Source organism: Dermacentor variabilis, chromosome 10 (genome assembly GCF_050947875.1).
Source record: "Dermacentor variabilis isolate Ectoservices chromosome 10, ASM5094787v1, whole genome shotgun sequence".
NCBI classification, from domain to species: Eukaryota; Metazoa; Arthropoda; class Arachnida; order Ixodida; family Ixodidae; genus Dermacentor; species Dermacentor variabilis.
This window is the reverse complement of record NC_134577.1, coordinates 15444336-15469712: the sequence shown is the minus strand read 5'-3', so window position 1 is coordinate 15469712 and position 25377 is coordinate 15444336. Positions and strand designations below refer to the sequence as shown.

At 46.1% G+C, this 25377-nt stretch overlaps 1 long non-coding RNA gene across 1 annotated transcript; it reads left to right on the top strand.

Moving 5' to 3' along the window:
• The first annotated feature begins 12488 nt into the window (after positions 1 to 12488).
• LOC142559444 (uncharacterized) lies at positions 12489 to 13837 on the top strand. Its single transcript, XR_012823113.1, has 3 exons — positions 12489 to 12670; positions 12770 to 12846; positions 13324 to 13837. It is a non-coding gene; the product is annotated as an uncharacterized LOC142559444 (long non-coding RNA).
• Positions 13838 to 25377: the final 11540 nt, after the last annotated feature.

Sequence of the window (25377 nt, the reverse complement as noted above, 5' to 3'; positions counted from 1 at the left end):
AAGCATTACATGGTGCATTACGCGGTAATGCGGTGTTTTCGGCAGCGTGACCGTAAGATGGTACCAAAAACGGCCGACGGCGCAAAGAGTAAAAACACGTCAAAAATGTTCGGAGCGACGTCAAACTTGTCAGGCAGCTTTCTGTGAACAAAGTCAATTAATAGAGCTGAAAAGAAAATTTCGTGCGCTTCGGTTGGGAGTCGAACCCGGGCCTCCGCGGTGCGAGACGAGGCGCTTATCCGACACCATGGTGGCTCCACGGGTACGGCTGATTAAAGTTGTGATTAAAGTCGTGATTAAAGTTGTGACTAGTGCGTCCGTCATTGCACACGTCACGCCACTGCCTCTCACGTGTCACTTGCTCTTCAGATTTCGTCGGCGCTGTGGCTACTACGATGCACTGTAGACGCCAAATCAAGCGTGTGTAAAATGAAGTGTACACCTAGTGCGTCCGTCATTGCTCACGTCACGACACTGCGTCTCACGTCTCACTTGCTCTTCGGATTTCATCGGTGCTGCGATTCACTTGGAAGCGTCTACCTCGGCGGCATCTGTAAAACGTGGTCGGCATTGGAAGCACGCGCAGAAGACGAAGCAAGGGAACGTTTCCCCAAAGCAACTACAATGCTTTTGCATTCCCACGTAAGCAGTCTTAGGTGTCTCTGCCGAAGTTATTGAACAAGTTTTCATTCGTTTCGTGAGTAGCTGTTGCAGCGAGCTGAAAGTGGACCAATTTGAAGTGCCTGAAGACCAACAACATTGCGATCGGTGGAGTAGTTCGCTCGAAATTTGTCTGTCTATTTTTTTGCTCGCAATGCTTGTGAATACCGATGCACTCTTTTCGCAGACCCTCCGCATTTCAAATTTCGTAAGCCAATTTGAAATAAATGTTTATTCGGAAAGAACAGTGCGGCTCATTTGGAATGCGGGGATGGACACGGAAGTATTAGTTACCTGTGACGCCCCCCTTTTACCAGAAAAAAAAAAAAGTGGGAAGAAACACATGGGGAATAGGATGTCTGGCAGCTAATCTCCGCAAGTCAGCCTTTGATGACGATACACCAGCTCTAGATTCCGCTATAGTGGGTTTTGTAGGAAACTTTGTTTCGTGGTAGCTCTTATAGCGACGCCCGTGTCAGGCTTTTTTTTTTCTAAGGCCATTCGTTTACATTTTTCACGGCCGGCCTTTCAGATTGTTTCATGATGCTTCATCACAAAGTGACACACTAAGACTCTAGTGGCAAGGACACCACTGCCCTAGTTGCATGCAGGGTGTTTCACGTAACTTGGAAGAAGGATTTTACAAAAACTGGTTAACCGCAGCTGCATGAAAGCAAAGGCATATGGTTTGCCTTCGTGTGGTGCTCTTTAGAATATTTTTTTTATATTCCGCTTGATTAGTTGACTAAGATGAGATTTGCAATTTTATATTCATATTCACTCAAGTGCGTTTCGCTCCGCTGTAGAGGACGTTCAGAAACGACCACACCAATTTCATGTGGCAACGTAAGTGTTGCGTGACGATTTTCTTCGGCGTATAAAGAAAGCCCGCGAAATTTTAAATAAAACCACGTGACTTCGCCTATGTGCTATCATCGTATGCAGCGCTTTCAACCGCACTTCGTGCAAAAGAACCGTGCGCGCGGACCATGCTGAAGTGAGCGGCTGTGGCTATTGTCTTTACAGTGCGTCTGCACCTTTTCAGCGGTGGCACACGGAAAGGAAGCGCCGTCGTCCCTGATAAGCGATTGGTACGACGCACGGTTCAGAGCGCTCCAATACGATAGCGCACGAGCGCAGTCACGTGGTTTTAATTCATGTTGCGCGGGCTTTCTTTAAACACCGAAAAAAAAAAAAAAACACCACGCAGCATGTACGTTGCCACAAAAAATCGGATGGGTCGTTTCTGAACCCCCTCTACAACGCAACGAAACGCACTCTGCCCATAGTGAACAATAAAGACATTTCATAATTGATGTTAGTTAATTAATTACACGGAATATAAAAAATGCTCTAAAGAGCACGACATGACGGCAAACCATATGTCATGGTTTTATTCTTCTGCGGTTAACCGCTTTCTTAAAATGCTTAGTTCAATGTACGTGAAACACCCTGTATATGCCCCAGCCATTTACGTTCGCTCATTTAAGTGACGTCATGGTGGACGCGCGCTTTCGTTGTCCAGTGTCCAAGAGTTAAAATCCTCTGGAGCATTCGGCCTGGTCTCCTTGAGAATCTCGTGCATGATCTCTCGAGGACCTTGTCACAGTCGCAATGTGTGATGAATGCTTGCCGTATAGAGGCGCTGTAGCTTTTTTTCTTACCTTTCTCCGTGGAGGCTCGTCTAATTTGTCTTACCGTTCTACGGAGGTTGCAGTATGCGTCGCGCTTGCTCGGGTGTCCGTCGCTATTTTAGGGTGATCTTGTACTTACCTTGTTTTTAGTCTTGCTTGAAATGGCGGCTTTCGTTTCCTTGATAATAAGGACGTGTGTTCATAAGTTCTCGTGACGATCTTATTGTACACTCTGAATAACACTTGTCTAGTGTGGCCAATCGGTCTGTTTTGCCATCGTTTATAAAAGAAATGAAAGCACAGGCCGACGCCACGATGAGGTCACACATGGCCAGTGTGCATGCTAGGTCCACGTGCTGTAGGACGAACATAAGTGGAACCTTGAAATTACTTCAAAGTAATTACTGCGGACGCTGGCGGCCACTCGACCACTCTATTCAAGTGCTATTCAGATAGTAGTGCTATAGTGACTCCCTACACTGACTTCCCCTTTTCTCTTGCAATTATGTGCGCGTGCTGGAAAGTGGCAAAGTGAGCATTTTCGCACTAATGTTAATTCTGTGCGAAATACCATAACGTTTAGTCTTAAAGTAAGTGGAGGTTCCTAAGCAAGGAAAAATTCAAACAGTAAACACTCGTGGAAATGCTCCTTTGGAAATCCATCAGTAGCTCAAGGTTGCTTCATGGGTTTGAGAGTGCCTGCTTGGGAATACTTGTTTACTAATGAGCAACTGGGTTACATTTCTTCCTAACAAAGTCAGATACTTGTACTGACAACTTTCGTAAATCTCTGGATCAGAAAAAACAAACAAATAAAAGGCCGAGATATGAGAAAATAGTGAAATTCATGAGCTTCCCAAGATATTGTGTATATATATGTATATATATATATATATATATATATATATATATATATATATATATATATATATATATATATATATATAAATGAAGCTGGCCTTTCAGTTTATCTGCTGTAATAATCATCATTCATCTTTTGCAAATTAAATAGAATCAATGGGCTGGAAGAACACTCTATTAGCACAATTTGACTACGTGTTTCTCTTCTTCTCCTAAATGAAATCACAGTGCTTGAAGGACATTCTATAGCAGTTCAATTGGAGGGAGCGTTTTCTCTTTGTTTCCTTAAAATCAAGATTGTGGCACTACGTGCCAGTGAGGCGACTGGCGCCTTGTACGCTGTCTGCCTTCTTTTTCCTCTCTCAGCGCTGTCCACAGATTTCCCGATTTTCCTCGGCCATGGTGTACCGGTACAGGACCTCGGCTGGAGCCGTTGATGTGGGTCTGGATCTCTGCGGGCGCTGCGGCTTTGTGTCCTTCGTGAAGTTGTCGCCGACCAGCGTCTAGTAATAGTATGTGAGTTTGAAATGAAAAAAAATGGAAGATATAAGTGCAGAGCTGTAACTGCCTCTCACTAGGAAGTCACCTCAACAGTACTCCACGCGCAGAGGATATTGGGAATGCAAGAAGTGGGGAGAGAAAAGAGGGAAAGAGTAGAGCGTAAAGGCTGTCGAGAGGTAGAAGTAGTTGAAGCGAAACGTGACTTATATTCGTGTAAATGGGCTATTGAATTTGAAAACTCAAATAAGGCTGCGAAAGCTCGCTCGAGGAAGGATCAATACCTACTTGGGAAAAGAAAAGCCTCAGGGTTGCCAGTGCGGAGCTCAGGGTGCAAGCACACGAATGCGAACTACGAAATCCAGCAAGTCGTGGCTTCTCTAGAGTCTCGATAATAAATTGAAATATTTCGTTGCATTCATTCATTCATTCATTCATTCGGCGTGCTGTTATAGGCGTTTCTCCCATTTGCACAACACGCGGTGGAAGCAGATGGAGGGTGGGTGTAGCCACGATCAACTATCACGCAATCGAGTGTGCAGGTGTTACGACCTACGCTTTACGATAACTATATTAAAATTGAGTGGCGGTAGATGCAGTGCGAGCATGCATGCATAAATGAAACTCAGATGTGGCCCGACGGCACGAAGATCTCGAACGCGTACGCGCGATGTGGCAACGTCGTTATTATTTTTGAGACGTACTCGGCGATTTCTACTCCCGCCCACTTGCCGATCCTTACCATTTTCTTTTACAGTAAACTGAGATTGCGACGATCCAGTTTAAAGCAAAACTTTCGGGTATGAGGAACACGGTACATTTGGTTGGTTTCAAGTAGGCCCAACGCGGAAGAAATCTGCTTAAAACGAAGCGCTAGTTCGGATAAATTGAACTTCCGCAATCGTCCCTGACACCTGCTATCCGGTCTAGCAAGAGGATCTTATCGGCACTCTTGGAGTAAGTGATGCTAGCTACGTAAGAAGCAAATGGTGATTCTGTAGACGCAAACAGCTACGCAAATGTCGACGAGCAGGTGCAACGCGCAGGGCTGACACCGAAAAGGATGATTAAAAAAACCCTCGATGTCCACCTGCAGTCAAGCAATTGTGGTGAGGACACCACCCAGTCGTGCTCTCATATTATGTAGCTGATAACGGCCTGGATCCTTTGGTGCATTTTTTTAGCAACATGAGGAGAATGAGGACACTTTTTGCAAGCTCAGTAAAATTTCAGCTTCTGTGACAGAGCAGGTTTGCCAAATGCCGGCAAGTAACAGTTACTGCATGGCCTAAGCGTTATTAAAGCAACGTATAGCATCGTGAAATGTTAACGAGTGACTTACTTTTTTACACGTGCTTTTTTTCTTTTTGGTGCAGTTTCATTCGTTTATTTGTAGGGTTTGCCAGGAACAATGAGTTCTGTTATTTACATCTTTTCTGTTAAGATGAACTTTCCGTACGGCGAGCAGCTATCGACGGTTACTTCGGCTGAGTTTTAAACGGGAACCTACTGTATTTAACATTTAGCATATCCAGGCGCGGCGCCGACTTGACGAATCTGAGGGCGAAAATGGTCAAATCAACATACCTGCACTCAACTGTTTTCCTATGAAGGGTCTCTGAATTCAACAGCCTATTGTATACAGGGCAACTATGGCAGCTGGTATCAAACACCAGTAATGTCTTGAGCGGCAGTTCGAGCCAGGAAGGAGCCGATTCCGCGACTGGCGATTTTTCTTGCTGCGTATGCGACACAGTTTAGTACAGAGGTACGAGGCATATAGTTTTACTTACGTGACTGGTCAGAGCCATGAATGTGTTCACATCACCACTTGTAGTGTCGCTTGAAAGAGGCGTGAATGGTGGAACGCTCATCCCCTCGGACCTGTGTTGAGTGAGCTAGGCAGTGTCAAACAAAACCGTAAACAGATGCACACTTAACTACGGTACTAAGCAGCATCGATGCACATTGGTGAGCACTTGGGCAAATCTTGCGAACGTATTTCCATTGCATGCGCTGTCGTGAGTAAGAAGCATAAATTGTCACGTGAAGTCGAAAAGGCTGCAGACATTTCTAGGCTAAGTAGCGATTGTGTGAGGAAGACATTTATGTTTCTGAAAGTGACCGAAGGGTCGTCGGTGAAGGCACGTCAAGGGTCGTCGGTGAAGTGTATAAATAGCTGCGCTCTTGGGATAAATACGCTCGCGGAAGTGCCGCCTGGGCCGTGAGAGGCTGCGGGTAACACTCCCCGGGGACCAACCCTGTGCACGCATAAAAAAACTGAAAGAAAGCGAACGAGATGATGCTCGGTCGCGTTATCTCCATCGACAAAGTGCCGCATGCGTATTAGGAAAGACGTGGGGTCAACTCCTACCTAAAGCGAGTTAGCTAATCGTACACTTTCTCTTCCCTTTATCTTGTTAGGGCGATAACCCTATGTGGCTCATTGGTCGAAAAATTCGATGTCAGGCGTCATCAAAAAATGTACCGTCTGGTGTTGTGGCACCAAAATTTATTGGCACCAAAACTTATCCGCACCAAAATTGAACGGCACCAAAATTAATGGGAATCGAACCCTCAACCTTTGGGGGGACTGAAGTTCAATGGCGCCAAAATTGGTGCTGCCACCATTGATGGTGGAACCGACGACCATTGCTAGGGGTCAAATCCACGAGCTTTGGTGTTAAGGCTAAGTTAATTTGGTGGGAGAACACAAGTAATGGGAAGTAACAGCGCCTTCGATCGAGAATTTCAAGTAATTTAATGAATGTCTCATAAGCGCGCGGGCTTTCGCCTCTTCTCTTTCAAATATGCTAAAGTGACTTAACCTTTGCTGTTACATTACAGTTAGGCGTAACAATAACATTCCCTTACACTTTATCTGGCCTCATTGTTCGTTACATCAAATGGTTATGAGTAGCAGAACACCGAGCCCCTTCGATCCTCTTATGATTCTCGCTCTAACACACTTTTGTGTTCTATCTTGCATTTTCTTTCTTAATTTGTGGCGTACCTGCGCTGGTATTGTCGTCTTCACAATCGGTTCCATCAGCGCGCCTGGAAAGGAGACCTCTTGGAAACTAACGGCTCCCTTTACGTCTTGTGTACGCCTCCACTAGTTGTTCAGGTTCGAAAAGAAAAGAAAGCAACTTTTGGATTTTCACGTGCCAAAACCAGGATCTGATTGTTGAAACATATGGGTGATAGAGCGAACAGACGACCACAAGAAAGGAGACACGTACACCAACTCGCCCAAAAAGAAGTCTTGATGAAGTTCTGATTGTTGGGCATGCCATAGTTGGGAGTCTCCGGAATTATTTTGGCCACCTGGGATTATTTAACGTGTAACAAAATCTAAGTACATGAGCGTTTTTTGTTTGTGCATTTCGCCACATTGAAGGGCGGCAGCCGCTTCTGGGATCGAACCCTCGAGCACTGAAGGGCAATGCCATAGCCACCAAGCTACCGCGGCGTGTAGTAAAGGTTTTCATGGGGGACAATACCGCCCAGCATTACCAATTTTTCTTTGAAAAATTTTCGCTTACCAATGCTAAATATCCGCTAGAATCCGCTAAATGTATGTGAGCATTGGCTAAACATCCGTTTAGTGAAATGTGAGCGAGAAACTGGGTAGAAAATAGTGAACAGATATTTTTATAAGTATCTGTATAGTATCAGTTACAATGACAACCAAACTGCGATTGCTAGGAAGACATATCCAGATTTCCGAATTTTCATGGTGGGGCGCTTGAACCTTTCACAAAGTGGTTAATAAATACTTTCACAAAGAAAAAAATTGTGGCTCTACGAAGTGAACTGGGTTGGATTAGTTGCACGAACCAAGAATTCATTGTAACATTCGAAAGTATACCGTCTCAAAGAGAAACACTCTGAAGAAGAAGTTTTTTTGACTGGAACGAAGAAACGCCTCCGGATACATCTCGGCGAGCATGGTCATACATCTCCAACTGTGCTTTGAGGCTGCTCGTTGAACAGGCTGAACAATCCTCTGGTAAACATTCCAAATCAGTTTCAAAAGTTCGTTGTCCTCTCGTTCATGGTTCGTAGGGAGATAAATCTTAGAATCACTGCTAGCGGGAAACTTCAGGAATGAGAGGCTTATTTAAAAACAGAATACGTGCCAACTCTTCCAGTCGAGCTTTAGCCTCTTAGAAAAGGGAAACTTTCTTTAAAGTTTCCCAGCTTGCAACTTCCCGAGGATATAGCGCCTACCTTGTGGAAACTTCAGCTTCTAGTCCTGCCGGTGCCGTCAAGATACGCCATCTACTTGTCAAAACGCTGAAGGCTGCCGCCATTGCAGAGCTCGAGCAGGTCCGCGACGTCGGCCGTGCAAAGCTTGGGCGCCCGGACGTCAAGCAGATCACGTGGAAGCTGGTCGGTCGCATCGCTGGCGACATATACGAGACCAATGACGTACAACGTGGGATAAAACGTGGTGTCATGGCTCCGCATGTTGCAAATGAAGGGAAGATCAACGATAAGGGAAATGCATGAAAGTTGGCTGAGTTGGCAGGCTGAGCCCGGTTGGTCACCTTGCATTGGGGAAGGGAGAAAAGGGACTAGAAGATGAGTACAGGTCGTGTCTATAGAAGGTGCACCTACGCTTGTGCATTCATTATCACGATCATTCTCTCTGTCATCGACAGTACATCACCAATTTACGGTGCTTTGTAACAATAATGGCAATTTGAGACGTCTGCCACCGCTCTTATTGGAATGTATTGATCTGCCGCCCTTCTTTGATGATGTCACTGCTTGAAATCGAGTAGTGCTGCTATCTAAAGCTCTTTGTCTGGCACCGAGGCTCTATGGAGGACGAGTGTGAGAACGAGGATAAATACCCGAGGACGCTCTCGGAAATGCTGCTCGTGAAAGAAAAAAGTACTGTGCCAGCAGAAATATGGTCTGCATCCGGGACTAAACGTGAACAGGAAACGCTGTGTTGCCGTAAGTATCACAATCCATGTCAACACCGTAGCAAAGGTCACGTTCGTGACGCAAACGCCAGCTGCTCTCGTTGACAGAGCGCCATCTGTGTGAAACAGGCGCTGTGATTTCTTTCACTCTTTACCTTGCCCGGAGACTTGCTAAGCCTTGTTTTTGGCGCATACCCACAATGGGGAGATAGCCTTAAGTATGATGGTTAAGACGGACGGGAGAAAGACGGTGAATTAGCGTTTCGTAAATTATAGCAAACAGACAATAAAATCCTGTAGAAGAAAGATATAAATAGAAGGAAATCGACCTACAGGCCGACTTCCTTCTATAATCTATAAAAATAAGTCTATCAGCTCCCTCCACCTATTCTGTTTCTAAAAGTTTTCTTTTTATTTTCTGTAACGATAGCTGTTAAGGGGTAGGACGTATTGATATTGTTGCATCTGTGGCGGGTGCCACCATCATGTTTTGTTACCAGGAGAACTAAAGAGAACAAAAGGAAGAAAAAAAAAGAGGAGGCGTGCTGGAGGCGTGCCGAACGACCTTGATCCCTGCGGGATCTCATCCGGTCAGTGATCAGGAAAGAGCTTAGCAAGTTGCAGACACCTCAGACTCCAACTGCACTATCATCGACGTTGTCCGGGACGAACTTAGGCGGGTCATACGGGATCCAGAGCGCGAGCCACAGTCGATGCAGCGCATCCTAGTGTACGCTGACGTGCTCGGGCAAACCGGGGTACAAAGTAGCGCAGCAGTTGAGACGGCCGTTCCCTACCCGCCGACAGCACGCAGCGCACCTCGTCTGCTGGAACCAATGGCTGCCTATCCGCCTACAGCGCGCAGTGCAACTCGTTTTGTGGAGCAAATGCCCCGGAAAAGTGACGTCTGGCGTCACCACGAGCGCAGGCCTCTGTGTTTTCACTGTGGAGAAGCGGGTCACCTGTATAGGTTCTGCCCGTACTGTCAAGCTAGATTAAGATATTCTCCCTTAAGTGCTCCATGCCCCCGAAACGGTGAACGACCAGCCGAGATTGAAGAATACTTGTCCACGCGCCAAGGCTCCATGCATTACTCCACGCCAACGTCAACCACGGTCACCGTCGCCTACGCGCGTCTCCGAGATTGCCTAGGCATCGTTCACCAAGCCCGCACCAGGAAAACTGAAGCAGGCGACCTGTAAAGGTGAGGCCACTGATAACCACAATTATGAAGATCCTCCGACACAATTTCAATGCGATGATGAGATAATTCTAGTAAATAGGTGCAGTAACGAAAAGATTGCGTCAGATTTGCGGTTGATAATACATGGATGCGAGTAGAATGCCTTAGTCGACGCCGGCGCTGATTTAAATGGAGACGAAACTGAAAAAAAAAGTTGTGATGCAGTGGACTGGCCCGCAGATACGCATGGGGCTGGTCATCTTATTATGCCCCTTGGCAGATTCACCGAAAGACTTAAAATAAGAGGCTTCATTTGAGTTTCTGACTTTATTGTACGGCCATAATGGTTCAAGGAAACTTATACTAGGATTTTCTAAAAGCTAATCGCACCATAATTAAACTACGTAGATGAATTTGAATTTTTAAAACCGCCTCACAGTGTAGCATTAGATTACAGGATTTTGCGTTTTTGCTTGCGCACTGAGAATGACGCCATCGATGGGAGAGCATGTGGCTGTGGGTTGCAGTACATAAGTTTGTGTATGCTTTCGAGAAAAGTTAGTTGTGAGTTCAGCGCTGTCCTCTGTGTTCCTGCCTTCTGTCTTCGTCGTCTTGTGCTGCCCCTTTCAAGATGTTCAACGTACATCCAGTGCGTCATTCTCGACAGGACAAGCTGTATCTGTGCAGCAATCGGAGCAGCGACGTCTTGCTGCATGGTGCGTCGTTGAGGATGATGTAACTGTGCCACTACGCTGCAGTGTAATGGTTCATGTGGAGAATGAAACATTCTACGACCGCGAAGGCATAGCGAATGGAAACATAGGGGTTGTTTTGAACAAAGGTATTTGGTAACCTAACGACAACGTCAACTGCTCTGTCTGGAACCTGCAGTGTCGGCAGATCAGTTACCGTCAACCAGACTCCCGGAAGCACAAAAGAAACGGATATATGCCCTGATAAAGGATTTTTCTGACTGCTTCTCCACTTCCTCGAAGACAAGGCTCACGTCTGTTGCAAAGCTCAGAATTATAACAGAGGACGCCACGAGACCGGAATACCAGCCCCCGTATCGAGTTTCACCAAAAGAAAGGGAGATAATCAAAAAACAAGTAGAGGAGATGCTTTCAGGTGACGTTATTCAGCCTTCCAACAGTCCGTGGGCAGCTACCGTGGTGCTCGTTAGGAAAAATATAACACATTTCAATTCCCTGTTGACTACCATGAGCTGAACAGCGTAACTAAACGGGGCGAATACCCCCTTCCGCGTATCGATGAAAGGTTAGGTCGGCTCCAATGTGCAAAGTTTTCTCCCCCTTTGACCTCAAGAGTGGATATTGGCAAAGATAGGTGGATGAGCGGGACCGTGAGCTCTGGGCAAGACTTGCTTAAAGAACTAGACAGGCAAGTCTTGCCCAGAGCTCATGGCTGACAGCTTCTCTGATCAGGCACTTCGCCTCATGAACACGGGATAACCCACACTTGTCCTCGTTAGCGTTGCTGAAGCCCTGTTGAAGCGCATCTCACCACAGATAACTAATGCCTCTCAGTCTTCCACGCTTTACAAAAGTCGCGGTTATTCCTTATATCCACGGCATATCGCATTGATCGAAAAGGATTGGCCAGTGGGCTAATGTAGAAGTGGTTTTCCCGCTCCCGATAAACTGCGATCTTTGCGCAGATTGATTGATAGCTTATAATATGCCTTTGAACTGTGGGTGTAACTATGTTGGTCAGAGCGGACTATGCCTTAATGACAGGCCACAGGAGCATCGCTACATTGTGATAGCATTGAAAGATAGAATGCTCGCTGTAGAAATTGTACGCGTGATCAGGGCAGACGCCACAAATACGGTCACATGTAAACCAGTATATAATGCATGCTCAATTGTCAGCAAAAATCGTAATCAATTAACCCGAGAAATCATCGAAGCGGAATTGATTGACAGGTAAGGTGACACTTGTGAGTCAAAACCGTTCATCGCACTTCCCAGCAAGGAGCTATCCATCTTGCGTAGAGATAGGTATTTTCTGCGGGTGGCGCACATGTGATGTGTCACAGATTCTGCTATAAATGTGGTCATTTACTTCAATATAAAACAATGTTGTAAGTCTACGCTCATGTGGCTCAGCCTCTCCTTCGTCCTCGTCTTGTGCGCAAAAGGTTGCACTCATGTCTTACCAACATGCTCAAACAGACACCTTAATGTCTCGCAGTATCAACAGCAAAGAAAAAAAAAGAAATGCATAGTGATGTTCGGCTGAGGTTCAACTGATAAATATGCCATTGCAAAATATAACACCTTAGTATAAGCATGGTCATAAAGAATTACACAGGAACTGCCTAAATAAAAGCACAACGAGCCATCAATTATCACCAACTTACGAGGGTGCAACCTAAATAGGGAACGGCGCCTTCATCGAGTTTTGAACTTCGCACCTCGCCGTGGCGCCGCATAGCATGTGATCCCAGAGGCTGTTTGCGACGCAATCGTGCGTTTCCTTTCCCAAAGATGATGATCGTACGTACTGCAAAAAAAAAAAAAAAAAAAAAAAAAAACTCAGATAAGGCCTACGTTTCTCCTGCTGGTGCTCCCGAGGTCAGCAGAAGCTAAAGAATCGCAGGCAGCAACCGTTTGTTTCCTCCTCTCTCTTTCTTTCTATCGAAATTTCTGCATCAGAACGGCAAGTTGGTCGGCTAACATCATCCTAATCGGAGTCTTTGTTACCGTTTATTTCACGTCATTTGATTTCGACCCGTTCTGCGCATTTGAACGTTGCCTTCGTCGCGATAGCAAGCGATGTAGCCTGCACCGATGTCGGGACTTTCTTTGACCCATGTTGCCATTTTGCCATACGTCGGTGCGTGTGGTTGCGTTCAAGAGTGCTCACATGATTTCGTGAGTATCTTTGGCTTCTGGCCTCAAGCTGCAATTAACGTCGCTTTTTCGAAGGGACCACGGAGTCACCGAAAGAATGCTGGCTGCTCATTTTTGTAGGACATTCCCGTGGCTCGTGGTTAGAACAACGCTGGAATGGATAGCAGGGTCAAGCTACGTTTCCCCGCAGACGAGAGGTGAGGCTAATTCTTGAATAAGTTCTGAAATAATTCAGCACAAGCAACATTTCGGGTAGCTGCTATGCTGAATGCCCGGCCCTCATTTTTGTTGCTGCAAAACGCTTTCTTTTGACTGCTCGCGAAGTAGGCGTATCAACCGTTAAATACAATACCATTGCTTGTCCAGCGCAGCACGCCACTGTACTTCATGTCGCTGGGTTGAAAAAAAAAATTATTTCCTATCACGCTGTATGACTTCGGCCATATCCTCGCAATTAAACGTTGCTTTTGCTGCAGTAGAAGGCGAGGTAGTCGGCACTGATAACGCGGCCTGTTTTAACGTTGGTGGTCATTTTGCCATTAGTCGGTGCATGTGACTGAGCGCAAGAGCATTCACGTGTTTTCGTGAATTATTTTGGCTTGTGCCGTGAGGCCGCAACCTTTTCGAATGCGTCAAAATTTGACTGAAAGAATGCTGGCTGCTTGCGCACGCAGGACTTCACCGTCGCTCATGGTTCGAAAAACAACGGGGGGACGAACAGCCGGGCCGAGTTACGCTTCCCAAGAACAAGGTGAGCGCAATTCTTCCGTTAGAAGCGTTAGAATTAGAAGTGTAGTAATTACGCTGAATGAACTTATTGTGTAGTAGCTATGCGATATGTACCTCTTCGCTGTAAAACGCGTTCTTTTTCCTGCTCTCTAAATGTACGCGTGTCAACAGTTCGACAAATGCACGACAGCTGTCACAATAGCGCAGCATGTCGCCGAATTGGATGTCGGCGGGATGAAAACATAACCTATTCGTTATATATATTCCGAAACTCCATTCAAAACTTGCTAAAAGTGTATTTAAGGATTCTTGCCGACTTTGCGTTTTACAATGTTTTTGCTGGTTTCTATTGCGGCACCATCGGTGGAAAACTTGCCGGATCAGGGATACGCCGCGAGCCAATAATTCTGCGGAAAGATAAATTTTACGCAGCTCCAAGGCACACGTTGGAATCTACTTGAAGCGAAACTTTATATTGAAATCCTATACAACTGATAGTGACGTGTAGTTTATTGCGACCTTATGCATTGAGTAAATTCAGTGTTTGTGCACAACTTTAATTTCGTGCAATTTTTACACTCGTGCTCTACGCCCTTCCGAAGCTATTCCTAAATGCAAACACCAAATCAGGCGGATGCACAGTGTGACAGCACAGCTGCTGGATGTGGACGCTCCGGCTGTGACTATACGTAGACGTCTCTGGAGTGTTGGACAACGAAGTTCTGTGGCTGCGCCAAATCCTGTCTTCACATGCTTGAAACAAGCCGTCTCGAGTGCAATTTGCCGAAGCGAACGGCTCGTGGCCTTCCGATGACTGGGGTCAAGTAATCTTTTCGGACGAGTCGACTTTTTCAACACGTCGAAACCAACGCGTGCGAGTGCGGCGAGCAAGAGGGACACGGTAAGAGTTCTTTTTCCGACCGGTCTTTATTTTCTGCGAACGACTAAATATAATATGATTTCCATGCATGCAGTTGCGAGCCAGCCAATGTGCAGGTAGTCGCCGCGAGCCGACGCACCTGCGTGGACGTGTGGGGCATGGTGTTCAAGGCACGGTCTCGGGCCTCCACACCCCATCGAGGGCGCTCTCCTGGCCTGCCAATGACACCGACAACATCTACGAGAATATCTGGGGGCGCGTGAGAGCAGCCATGGTGCGACACCCGATTTATTCGGCGACTTGTGGACGAGTTGTTGGTAGCTGTTTGCCAAGAGTGGGAGCATCTTAGAGCAAGTAGCCTTGTGCCCGCCCTGTATTCTTCAATACTGTCTGGAATGGCAGCAGTTGTTGCTGAGAAAGGAGATATGACAAGATACTAAAGTAAATCAAGCAGCGAATAATTGCAATTTACATCTGTCGCTTCTCAGTGTTCCAACATTTCTTGAAAAGTGCACAAAATAAAAGTTTGGATGTTTGCGTTTCTTCGCTTTTCTGCATAGTGTGACTAAAAGAACCCTGGAGAAAACAACAAAAGGTAACTCGGTAACGATTTCCTGGTAATTAAGGAGGAAGCATGAATAGATGGAAAGACAGGGAGCTTAGTAATTAGGGTAAAGCTAAGGAGTAGGAATACAGTCTTACCTGTAAGCATCCCAATTTTGTTTAGTCATAATGCGGTCACCGCCGAGGAAAATAACGGCTAGCAGACGACAAGCGAGCGCTCCGTTGACTTGATGCGCTTGAAAGGAAGATGTCGCGTAAGGGCACAGATGTTGAGACACCGGATAACTGCGTCCGTAGTGCAGAAAGTCACTTGCTCCCTTGTTCACGTTCAAAAAGATGGCGACTGTACTGCTCCGTCTACTATCGGAGGGAATACGCGAGCGCTTGGCTCACGTTCCGCGCAGCGCCTTGTACAGGAAGCGGCCAGAACCATGCGCAAAACGACGCAGGGCCGGCGCGTGCCGCGCGCCGTCTGCTACCGAGCCACCCCTTCGCTTTCCTCGCACGCAGTCACCCTGCACTGCAGTAACGTCAAGAGCCCACGCAGCCCAACGCGTAACAGATAAACGTTTCGTGTACTGCGACGCGTGAGACAGAGAGCAGACAAATACTCACTTCTACTGCAGTGGTGTAGCATGCGAATAAGCAGCAGCAGAGCTATGTTTTACACGGTATTTTTGGAGAAGTCGGATGACGTCGCTATGCTGCGTCTCGAGTGAGCATTCCGCAGACGGAAACGTTCCCAACACCGTCGGCTACGACGAATTCTCAGTTTGCTTCTGTACGTTAGTGTCTACCCCACAATACTTCACGCGTTTCGGTAAAGCTATATCTTCGAAGGCCTAAGGCCTTCGAAGTTTGATTCAAGAACGCTAGGTGTACACGGCGCTTCCCACCTTTGAGCAACTCGACAGACAGCACGACGTAGCCAAGCACCACTGAAACATGCCGTGCACAACGGTGCGGCAAAGAAACTGTAGTGCAAGTCGTTTCGTTGAGTCATATGCCACGCTCCATCCACGAAATGAATGCGTGTTTCGGTCTGTCGCGCGATAACGTCCGAACGCGAAGCTTCTTACAGAAAAGCGGGCTGTCAAGACAAGCGATTTTTTTTATCCTTCAAATCAGGTTCATCGCAACCGCGGCTCGAGAGGTGAGGGCGAACGCTGCGCGTTGGCGAAGCGAAGGGGTAGTGCGGAAACAGACGACGCGCGGCATGTGACGTGTCGCGTATGCGCTGGGTTTTCGCCGCTTCCTGTGCCTGATGCTGCGTGGATCATGAGCCACGCGCTCTCGTCTTCTCTCCAACAGTGGACCCACCTGTACTCTTCGCTGTTGCAACTACGTGCTTATGTGCGTGAGTATCTTTGAAGAACGACATCAATCAGTATGGCGAATAACAATTACGATGTTTTTGTTAATAAACAGGAGCGCGGGACGCATACTGATACGTAATAGGGATTCGACGATCTTAACTTTTATCTTTCAGTCTTTTGTTCTGTATCACTTGCGGTGCTATGTATAACGTTCATTCATTGCTTTTTTTTTCAGTCCCATTGTAATGCCTATAAAAGGGCCTTTAGGTTACGTGAATAAAAAAAAAAGCTATTGATGTGCGCACGGCCAGTGGTTCGGGAGCAGCATCTAGGGCAATGACTTTCGCAGGGGATCACGCTGGTACTGTGACAGTATACCGAGTATATGGCTGAAAGCGTTTCTCGCCTTGTACTAAGATTGCTGTCTGAAGGTGTACAAAATAGTTAAAGGTTTCGCGTCGTTATAACCTTTCGCCGTGGTTCTCACATGCACGTGCGATGTCTTTTCTTTTTCATTGGTGCCGAGAACGAACGGCACGAGATATCGGCGTGTTCGGGTCGTGCTCGCATCTGCCGGGCAAAGGCGATGCTGGCCTTTCGTGCGTCATCACCGGCTCAAGCATGGGAGGCAGCACGGTGGCCCACTGTACGAGTCGGGCCAGCAGGGTAAGCGCATCCAAGACGTGACGTGTTGCGTCGTAATATTTCCATTACCTTTGGCTCTGCCAGTTCCCTATAAAACTATTTCACACACACTACTCTATACGAAAGTTAGTCGTTTTATTAGTCGCATGAACTGCTGTGAACATTCGCTTACTAACTGAATTAACAAGCACGTTATCACGCGCGCGCAGGCAAACGCGAAGGCATCTCTCTCGATGGCCGCGGACGTCCGCTATGTAGATTCTAATTCTTGAAGTGGCAATTCCTTCTGAACTTCACTCGGTTTGCGGTATGTTTGCCTCGATACTGGTTTGTGGGTTTATCCGAATCTAACCTATTCCACGCGGACTTGGCTCACAGTGTAGTGCGTAGTCTAATGGGTAGACGATCAGGCTGCTGTACTGTGAGAAGGGGGTTCGAAACCATCATTTAGACCAACTTGGGTAACTGGCTATGCGATGATACGTGCTGCTCCTCAATGAACTTCTTTCGCGCCATTCTCGGTCAGAGTGTATGTTCTGCTCATTAGTGAACCTATTTTACACCAACTTTAGTCACTGGTTATGGACCATATCAGCCGACCTGGTGGCGTAGTGGATTTGGCGTTTTCCTACTATAGTCCCGAAGGCGCGGGATCAAATCGCCGGCAGCGGTGTCCGCATTTCGATGGGAAACGAAGTGCAAGAACGTACACGTACCGTGATGTGGGTGCACGCTAAAGAACCCTTGGTGGTCAAAATTATGCTGAGGCGCCCCACTACGGCGTGCCTCATGATCCCGTCGTGGGTCTGGCACGTAAATGCCCAGAAAATTTTTGTTATGCGACATAGGGTACGTAGTGCCCGGGTAAGCGGTAGTGCTATGCGAAAAGCAAAATTTTCGGTGCGAAAAGAATTCGAATATTACAGCCTGAGTGCGAATCGATTCAAATATTTTTTCGAATTCTTCCAAGTACCGAGGAAGTGAAATGGAAAACATTTAAAAAAGAAGCAAATTTATTGCACAACTCGTGTACTCCCACATGGTTGTCCCTAGAATGGATGAATACTACCGCACCAACAGGCGCTGCGAAGCAACTGAGGGCACTAGCCCACTAACCACGAGATGGGGACGGTGGCTCCGTGGAGAAATGCGGCTCTTGCGCTGTCCGGTGCGCTCCTGCCGGCCTTTGAATATCCGAGTGAAGGAGTGTGATTTTCGTGCCGAACGTTACCCACATTGCCAGCAAGTCTCCAAGGTGAACAGCCTCTAGTCGATAGACCAATGTAGCTAAGGGAAGTCGGCAAAACGGATTTGTAACCTTGGGAAAAGGATTAGCTCTGAGGGCTCAGCCGGTCGGGCTGGGATCCAGAAGCAGCAACGGCACTGTACTGGAATTGCGCGGAGCTCGCCACCGTAGAAAGCGGTGGGGGCCGAGCCGGACCATCGTCGGGACCTTCCCGGGGAAAGCCACTGCTGTTTCCGTGGTTTTCCGTGGGCTTCGCGCATGAGGTTTTTGCTTCAGCCGGCAGAAAACAGTCAACTCAGAACTGCCATGGACCGGGGGAATCCGACTGTCTAATTAAAACAAAGCATTGCGAGGGCCATTGACAGGGTTGACGAAATGTGATTTCTACTTAGTGCTCTGTGATGAAATCCAAAGAAGCGCGTATAAACGGCTGAAGTAACTATGACACATTTGTGCCCTCTTAATGGGTTAATATACTGTCTTAACTAATTAGGTGTAGATAGTCCACTACTAGATACTTCCATGTCAGCAACGGCGTTTGCCGATCACTTGCTTCTCATGTCACATACCCTTGAAGGGCTTCAACTACTGGTAGATAAAACTGTGTCCTTACTCAAGAATGTTAGTTTTAAGATTTATCTTCTAAAGTCTCAGTATTTTAGATGGCGTCCTAACCATTCCAGCAAAGGTTTTGATTATAATATTCCTCCGTTATATATATTAGGTCATACAGAGAGAGACAGAGGAAAGGGGAAAGGCAGGGAGCTTAACCAGAGGGGAAGATCCGGTTTGCTACCCTACGCTGGGGAGAGAGGGGAGGGGAGGTAAAGTGATAACAAAGTAGAGATAAAGAAAGAAAGGATCATAGACATACAATCACAGTCAGCCACTATCGCCGCATACTGTCACCACACAGCACAGTCGCACTTGCAGCACTATAAACATCTGTTCAGGCTACAGCCGCTTGTCCAATTCTTTTGCCTTTAAAAACTGCAACACTGCCCTCGTCGCCTTCCGCTGCGACGGCTTGTGATGGGGGCATTTTAATATAAGTTCCTCTGTTAGAGCTCTTCGGTCAAAGTGCGCTATCGCGATTGCAAGCGATTGTCTCTGTAAATTGTAGCGAGGGCAGTCACAGAGAAGGTGTTGAAGAGTCTCCTCGTTACCACAGTCTTCACACGGGGCGTCGTCGGCCCATCCGATTCGGAAAGCAAAATGCTTGGTGAAGGCCACCCATAGCCACGTTCGAAAAAGCAGGGTGGCTTCGCGACGGCAGAGTCCAGTTGGAATGCAAAAGCGTAGAAAGGAGTCTAGGTTGTGCAGCCGGTTGTTTTGAAAACTTCCTGCGTTGCACAAGGAGAACGTGATATCACGGTTGAGCATTCGAAGTTTTCTAGCGGCATCTGACCTTGCTAATGGTATCGGCTCCTCTTCGTCGCCTTGAAGAGCCGATTGAGCAGCGTTATCGGCGTGTTCGTTCCCTATGACGCCGTAGTGACTTGGAAGCCGTTGAAATGCCACGTGGTGTCCTTTCTCAGTCAAGGTATAGATTAGTTCTCTAATCTCGTATACCACTTGTTCGTGTGGTCCACGCCGCAGGGCTGATAGCAAAGACTGTAGTGCTGCATTCGAGTCACTGAATATTGGCCATCTTCGAGGTTGTTCTTAGCTGACGAGACGAAGCGCAGCGCGAAGAGCTGCAAGTTCCGCAGCCATCGGTGTCGTCGGGTGACATACCTTGGAACTGATGGTGTTGGATTTCGCTGGGAAAACCACGGCTCCAGTGGAACACGGCTCCAGAGGTCATGATATCCTATCAAAGCGCAGAGATAAGCCGATCTAGTATCTCAGTTTAGGCACCTTCATTAACAAGAACTCCATTAATTCAGCTAAAGCTTTGAAACTTCATCTTACTGCTAGAGCCTCGCTGAAATCGCCCCAGAAGGTTAATTGCCTGAGACAACTGGTTATCTAAAAGTTTTTGTGCAGTTCTTCTAATACATTAGGTGCTTCTTCAGAATCCTGCAGGTTAGACGGGCTTATCCGCAGGTGGATCAAGAAAGTTCTTCACTTTCTTCCAGACTTCGGTAATATTCACATTTGGTTACCTTCAGAAAGCGGGGGTTTGGAGTTTATCCAGGTGCAAGGAATGCTAGAGGTTGCTCAATTTGGAAGCCTTGCGCATCTTTTAGACTAAGAGACACATCCGTTGACTATTTTTTCAACACTATAAATAATAACTGCCTAAGAATTCCTGAACTTATCCAAGTCCCTTCTGGAATCACTTCATCGAAAGCAGTTGAAGTGGCATTAAAGAGAGGATCACACAACTGGTGGTCCGACCTTAAGTCTAAGTATACCAATCAGGATATTCTGGCACATCATGACCGGGTCGTTGCAAACACTTGGCTTTATCATAACTCCAGCTTATTGAAGGAGGGTGATCGTCTTAAGACACTACGCCTCAACACGAATCTTTTTTCTACGAGGTCTCTGACCAACAAACAAAGTAGCGATCCGACATAACGGCTTTGCCATATATAGATGCCACGAAAAACCTGAAACCACCTTCCACATTCTTCAAGAATGCGAGTCCGTTCACTTTTCACCAACCGAGCGTCACAACTTCGTCGCTATGCAGGTGGCCCGCGTAGTCAGGGAAAAGAATGCGAGCGTCGTAGTTCGTGAAGAGCGTCGTCTGACGACACGCGAAGGTACTAAGTTGAAACCTCATCTCGTCATTGAAACTGATGATGAGGATGTTGTAGTTGACTTGGCCGTTGTTTTGGACGCTAATGAAGGGGCTATAAAGGACAAAGCGCGTGAAAAGGCATCAAAGTATGCTGCTCTGAAGAGCTGCTTCGACGTGCGTAAGAGTTTTTCCTCGCAGGGTATCGTTTTTGGGGTTAGGAGCATGGTCTGCCGATAAAGTTTGGAATTAGTGGGACCCTGGGTTTGTGTCGAACAGATATGTCATGGTTCAGTGCTTGTGTGAAGCCTAATTTTTGTGAATAGATTTAGAAGACGAGTGTAGATTCCCCTTATAGTTCCACATCGCGTTCCTTTTAGATTTATTTGTGGGTTTAATGTGTTAATAAACTTTGTTGTCCTTTGTGGGTTCCATCTTTTTTAGTTTTTGAATTTATATGATGCTATACTTTGGAGTCATAAGTGTTGCTCTTACGACGTATCCAGTTGGGCGATGGCCATCGCATTAAAGGCAAATAATTTACATAATACCCGATAGCTTTTCCTTAGATAGTTCGAATACTTTCGATGTCTTGGGGAGGCCAGTATCGGACTGTAAGGGCAAACTTTAGGTGGGATTTTCCCGCCGGTCCTGGTCCTTCCCAAACGTCCTTCCCATTAAGTTTTGATGTGGCCACCGGCACACGGCGACAGGCTAGGAGAACCAGGTGGGAGAGGTTTCTGTCGGGAATAAATTTTATACACAAAGAAAAAAGTGTGAAGTGGGCTGACAAGGCTAAAGGGGCAGGAACTGCATCCGCTACATTCGTTAAATAGCCAAGGTAGCAGGTTAGAAGTGGCCGACGCTCTTGGAAAACATTTTCGTTGTGTGTATAGCTCCGCGTTGAATACACAGACATTCCTTAAACAAAGAAAAAGAAGAACGCAAGAGACTCGACCGCAAACGCACAGGAATCGATTTATAGAACTGTCCATTCAACATTGCTGAGCATTGAACACAAAGAAATAGAAGAACGCAAGAGACTCGACCGCAAACGCATAGGAAACGATTTATAGAACTGTCCATTCAACATTGCTGAGCATTGAACACCTGCAAAGGCTCTGCGAGCAGACAATATCATGTATGACATTATCAAGAACATGCACACGTACACACAAATTACATTGCTCGCACTTTACACTTGGGCAGCGTGACACCTTCCAGTGGCATGGAAATAAGCTATTGTCCCAGTTTTGAAACAGGATAAAGGCCCACCCTTGGTAACAAGCTACCGTCCCATAGCTCTTCAATCTGCCTATGTAAGCTTTTCAAAAAACGATAAACCGCCGTCTCTTGCGTTTCTTTATAGAATCAAACAACATGCTTGACCCCTACCAATGTGGTTTTCGAGAAGGTCGGCCCACAACCCACCATCATGTGCACATTGAGGCGAACATGCACGAAGTATTTGCCCATAAACAATATTTCTTGTCAGTTTTTCTAGACATGTAGAAAAAAAACTATGACACCCCATTCTGCTGTAGCATTATCAGAGATCTATCGGAAATAGGTATCAGTGGCAACATGCTTAGCGTAATAGAAAGCTATCTCTCACACCATACTACCCGTGTTAGAATTGGTAATGCTCTGTCTAGGTCATTTGCACAGGAAACTGGGGTGCCACAGGGCGACGTACTTAACTTTACCATTTTTATTGTTAAAATGAACTTTTTACGTTCGTATATTCCTCAAAGTATATTCTATACAGCATAGGTTGATGATGTACAGATTGGATTTAAATCGTGTAACATCGCAGTCCGCTGGCGAGACGTTAATTTTAGGCTCAACAATATCTTAGCATGGGCAAATCAGAACGACTACGATCTGAATCCGCAGAAAAGCTCCTGTCTCCTCTTTAGAAGGAAGAGTGACCTTTACCAGAGCCTCGTATCCAGCTCCATGGGCAGTGCTGGCCTTTGAACACACCGCACAAGTTTCTTGGCGTCATACTTGAATTTAAACTTACATTCATACCCCATATAAACTATCTGAAAGCGAAATCCTTGAAAACAATGAGCATGCTTAAAATTCTGGCGCTCACGACATGGGGCAGTGATAGGGGCTGCTTAATCAACCTGCACAGGAGCCTCATACGGTTACGTCTGGATTATGGTCCCGTGGTGTGCCAAACTGCCGCTCCAAGCTCATTAACGATTTTGTATCCCGTTCACAACTTAGGTATTTGCATGCCCACAAGCGTCTTCAGAACAAGTCCTTTGCAGAGTTAATACGTAGAATCGAATGAGTGGTCACTATACCTGCAAAGAATATATCTAAGCTTCGCGTACTTTTTCAAAGTACGGTCTAATTCTTAACACCCTTGTTATAAAACCTTTAATGATTCGAAGTCTTCCGCACTATTTCAAAACCGGCCTTCAATTAGAAAACCTTTCTCACTGCACGTGAGGAAGCTGAGCGAGAAAATGAGCGTCCCGCTGATTACTCCAACTACGCTGTCGCCACAGTGGCTGCGGCAACTGATAGAATGCGACACGACCTTTGCCGAACTCACAAAGGCTCCAGAGATGCACATCCGCCTGCACTTTCTGGAGGTCCAGTGAAAGTACTTCTGTCCAGAATTTTATACCGACGCATCAAAGTCAGCTAATGTCCTATCTTACGCGGCAGTCAGACCATCTTTCTCGGAATTCAATGTTCAACACGCAGAAACGAGCATCTTTACGGCAAAGGCTTATGCATAACTCTCGGCTGTAAAACACATGAAGGCTTCAAAAGTACAAAAGCTGTCGTATATACGGACTACCTAAGTATATATATATATATATATATATATATATATATATATATATATATATATATATATATATATATATATATATAGTAAGAGCTATGGCGTCTTTACTGAAATATAAGAATCCAGTAGTCAATGACCTTTACTCACGTCTGGGTGCTATGTATACATCTAACCAACATATCGTAGTATGTTGGGTGCCAGGCCAGAGAGGCATAGTGGCCAATATGCTTGCAGACGAATTGGCTACAATATTAACAAGGGGAGCCTGCAGCACTACCATAGCTATCCCTCTCCCGTACTTGAAGTCTTTCCTGGGCTGAACGCTGAGAAACATTTAGCAATCCATCTGGGACCACAAAACCTCTAATAAACTTCATTTAATTAAACCGCACGTACAGAATTGGCCTTGGCTAACAAAAGCGCGAGAAACTGATGTCTTGTTCTGTCAACTGAGAATAGGACAGCCATACGGTACTCCTTTTTACTTGCTGACTGGAAGTGAACCTCCCTTCTGCAATAGGTGTGGTGGGAGGCTGACCGTACTGCACGTCTTGGTGGAGTGTCGGAAAGCAGAAGCTGAAAAAAAAAAAGCACTTTCCTCTAGCGTACCGATGTCACATTCCCGTTCATCCGCTTTTTTTTTTTTTGGAACAGATCTAATTTGTGATCATGAATCTGTTTTCAATTTTTTAACAAGATGTAGATTTATCGCGCGTTAAAAGCCCACAATATTCGCAGCACATCCTCTCACGAGAGGCTGATGCTGCGATTGTAGCGACCTGTATGGCACATGCCTCCGGGCCCTTGTGCTTAAATGCCTTGGTGAGGCAGTAATGCTATTTGTAGCGACATATTTTAGTACACCACCTCTTCGTGGTACATAGTTTTTCCACAGCATGTGCCATGTATCATTGTCTAGTTTTATTACGAATATATTTACGCATGTTCCAATGAATATTTTTAGGCCTCTACTCAGCCGTGTTTCATCCACATCTCGATATCCTATATTATTTTACCAATGACAGTCTGTTATTATAGCCTTGGCACGCTTTGGCCACTTTTGGGGCAATTGCGGTGCATAGACAGGTATTGTGTGACATTACACGATGTACACAAAGTTAAGAGAAATGCATGCGTCGCCGTTGGTTGCACAGGATTTCATTACATATGTTCATAAACTTCACTGCGTACTTAGAATCCTCATATTTTTGCATTCATGTGACATGCAACAGACATTCCGAAATGACAAATTGGGCCATCTTGTGCATTGCTGGCTGGTTATACAACAGTGTGACTGTGCAGGAATAAAAACTTTACTCCAGACCGTCTATTCAGATTTTGTGCTTAATTACTTTTCTTTTGCCTTGTTGGTTATCGATAAGTCAGTTATGTATACGCTGCACCGTTTTGGACAACACCATCTGTTGATATGGAGCACAAGCACTTACTCTGCCCGTCGCCTTGCGACTCCAGAGACTACGTTATAAACTATTCAATTCTTGACTGCGTATTCTTGCAATGAGGGAACCTGAGCGAGAGCAGTCGCAACAGTGACAGGGCCTACGCATAGAAATGTATCAAGTGAATAAAGCATGAATGAAAACGTGCCTTTCACTTTTTGGGATAATGAAACAAGAAAGGATTTTTTCGTTAGAGCGGTTTATATGGTTTACGACAAATATCTTGATGTCGTCCAACACTGGGCTCTATTACCCGAAATTTTATTGCGGTCCTATCACCTTAAAGCTGCTGTTGAAAACGTTACGGCTTCGACTCGTTGGTAATAAAATACTGTTGTACAGTTAGGCAGCAATGAAGGAATACGACACACTCAAGCCAAAAAA